This window comes from Trichechus manatus, unplaced genomic scaffold, assembly GCF_000243295.1.
Source record: "Trichechus manatus latirostris isolate Lorelei unplaced genomic scaffold, TriManLat1.0 scaffold00155, whole genome shotgun sequence".
Lineage (NCBI taxonomy): Eukaryota > Metazoa > Chordata > Mammalia > Sirenia > Trichechidae > Trichechus > Trichechus manatus.
This window is the reverse complement of record NW_004444091.1, coordinates 5363581-5366808: the sequence shown is the minus strand read 5'-3', so window position 1 is coordinate 5366808 and position 3228 is coordinate 5363581. Positions and strand designations below refer to the sequence as shown.

At 38.4% G+C, this 3228-nt stretch overlaps 1 pseudogene; it reads right to left on the bottom strand.

Moving 5' to 3' along the window:
• Positions 1–311: 311 nt before the first annotated feature.
• Positions 312–934, bottom strand: LOC101350494 (60S ribosomal protein L10-like; annotated as a pseudogene).
• Between the last annotated feature and the right edge of the window lie 2294 nt (positions 935–3228).

Genomic DNA, 3228 nt, shown 5'->3' with positions numbered 1-3228 from the left:
TGAATTGGTATTGAATTTTGTCAAATGTATTTTCTTTATCAGTTGGTATAATAATGTGATTTTTCTTCTTTAGCTTGTTGATACGGTGGGTTACACTGATTAATTTTTTCATGCTGATCTAGTCTTAAATATATGGAATAAAATTCACTTTGGTACAACTTGTAATTATTTGTATACATTGTTGGGTTCTGTTTACTAGTGTATATACATACATATAGACAGGGAGTTCAGTGTATTGGTGGGCAACATAGCGACAGGAAGGTCGATGTATTGGTGGACACTGGTCAGGCAGGGCGGTGCTGCCAAAGCCCTCATGAATGTAGCACCCGCCAGGTGTCCAAGAGGTCACGACTGGGGATGTATTTGACTCCACAACCATCTGGGATGAGGCGCTTTTCAGCCACCGTGTCTTGATAAAGCCCCACTTCTTGGAGATGTGGATCTTCTGGCACCAAGGGAACTTGAACTTGGCCCTGCGTAGGGCCTCAATCACAAGCTCCTTGTTTTGAAGCTTGGTGCAGATGGACATGATGACTTGGCCAATGTGGACCCTGGCCACTGTACCCTGGGGTTTTCCAAAGGCACCTTGCATACCTGTCTGGAGCCTGTCAGCCCCAGCACAGGACAACATCTTGTTGATGCATATGACATGGACGGGATAGAGCCACACTCGGATGTGAAAGCCATCTTCGCCACATCTTTTCACCATGTACTTGTTGGCACAAATACAGACAGCTTCCAGGGCTTCTGAGGAGAGCTGCTCATACTCATAAGACACCATGTGGCCACAGAGTGGGAACTTAACCACTTTTGCCTTCTTCCGACCCAGGTCAAAGATGCAAATTTTGGCATCAGGGACACCTCAGCAGAAGCGGGACTTTGGGTAGGGCTTGTTCTTACAATACTGGTAACAACAGCTGGGGCGGCTGCCCATGGCGACACCAGGATCTTTACGGCACGCTGAAGGAAAAGTGCTAGTATTTTGTTGAAGATTTTTTGCGTCTTAGTTCATGGGAGATATTGGTCTGTAGTTTTCTATTTTGTACTCTTTCTGATTTTGGTATCAGAGTAATACTGGCTTCATAAAATTAGGATGTGTTCTCTTCTGTTTTCATGAAGAGATTGTGAAAAAGTGGTGTTAATTCTTCTTTAAATGTTCAGTAATAAATTTCCAGTGAAATCATCTGAATCTGGAGATTTCTTTCTCAGGAGTTTTTTGTTGTTGTTGTCATTATTTTGGGTTTTGTTTGTTTGTTTTTAAGAATTAGTTTCTTTAATGATTATAGAGGAGTCTCTGGGGAGTACAAAGGGTTAAGTGCTTGACTACTAACCAAAAGGTTGGCGGTTCAAATCCACTCAGAGGCACCCCAGAAGAAAGGTCTGGCAATCTGCTTCTAAAAGGTCACAACCTTAAAAACTCTATAGAGCACAGTTCTATTATGCAATACATGGGGTCACCATGAGTTAGAATCAACTTGACAGCAACTGGTTTGGTTATTTTGGTTTTAATGGTTATAGAAATATTCAGATCATCTATTTTATCTCGCTGGATTTAGCAGTGTGGTTTTCAAGGCATTGTCGAGTTGTCAAATTTGTGACCGTAAAGTCATTTGTATTACACTTATAAGTCCCTGGGTTATGAACATCCAACTTAAGGAAACTAGTACTTTCCCTTTAATGTTTTGTAAATTTGTCCTCACTTGGAAACAATTGAACCAATCCCTTCTGCAACAAATTCTTCACCACAATCACTTTCACTTGCTGCACCTGCAGCTTTTAAATAATTGAAAAGGCTTCGAGTCTTTTCTTGTACTAAACCAAAACCTGTTTCCATGGAGTCAATTTCAACTCGTAACAATCATATAGGACAGAGTAGAACTGCCTCATAGGGTTTCCAAGGAGCGGCTGGTTGATTCGAACTGTCGACCACCTTTGATTAGCAGCCAAACTCTTAACCACTAGCCACCAGGACTCCTCTTGCCCTAAAGTCAGGCTAAGTAAGAACTCTATGCACCTGTTCTCACTTACCTACAAATTCAACTTAAAGACACACTTAGGAATGGATCTCATTCATAACCCAGGAACTGCCTGTATACCTTTATTATATTTTGCATGGCAATCAAAGCTGTACTGATATCTCCTATCTCAATTCTGGTACTGGTGATTTGAGCGTTCTCTATTTATTTTTTCAATATTTCTAGAAGTTTATCAATTTTATTGATTTTTTTTGAAGAACCAGCTTGTTGTTTCTTTGATTTTCTCTTCTGTTTTCTTATTTCAATTTTATTGATTTCTGTTCTTACCTTTGCTATTTCCTTCATTCTTCTTGGTTTGGGCTTATTATGCTCTTTATTATATAGTTTTTTGAGATAAGAATTTAGATTACTGATCTTAGACCTTGCACTGTTTCTAACGTAAACATTTAATGCTATAAATTTCCCTCTCAGCACTGTATTCCATATATTTTGATAAGTTGCATTTTTTATTTTTATTCAGGTCTATGTATATTTTTATTTCCTTTAAGACTTACTCTTTTTCTAAAGGATTATTTGGAAGTGTGGTGTTTAATTTCCAACTGTTTAGAAAAATTTCCTGTGTCTTTATATTATTGATTTCTAGTTTTATTCCATATGCTCAGGTGACACTCTGTCTGATTTTTTTTTTAATTTAAAATTGGTAAGATTTGTTTTATGGCTTAGGATATAGTCTATATTGGAGAATGCTTCACAGGAAGATCTATAGATGTAGTATTCTATATATACCATTTAGACCCTGTTAGTTGACGGTGTGGTTCAGATCTTTTATATCCTTGCTGATTTACTGTTTAGTAGTTCCATCAAGGATTTCATTTCACTTGGATGCACAATCAACGCCTATGGAAGCAGCAGGCAAGAAATCAAATGACACATTGCATTGGGCAAATCTGCTGCAAAAGACCTCTTTTTAAAGTGTTAAAAAGCAAATATATCACTTTAAGGACTAAGATGTACCTGATACAAGCCATGATATTTTCAATTGCCTCATATGCATGCAAAAGCTGGACAATGAATAAGGAAGACCAAAGAAGAATTGATGCCTTTGGATAATGGTGTTGAAGAGTATTGAATAGACCACAGAGTGCCAAAAGAATGAACAAATCAGTCTTGGAAGAAGTGCAACCAGAATGCTCCTTAGAAACAAGGATGGTGAGACTTCGTCTCACATACTTTGGACACGTTATCAGGAAGG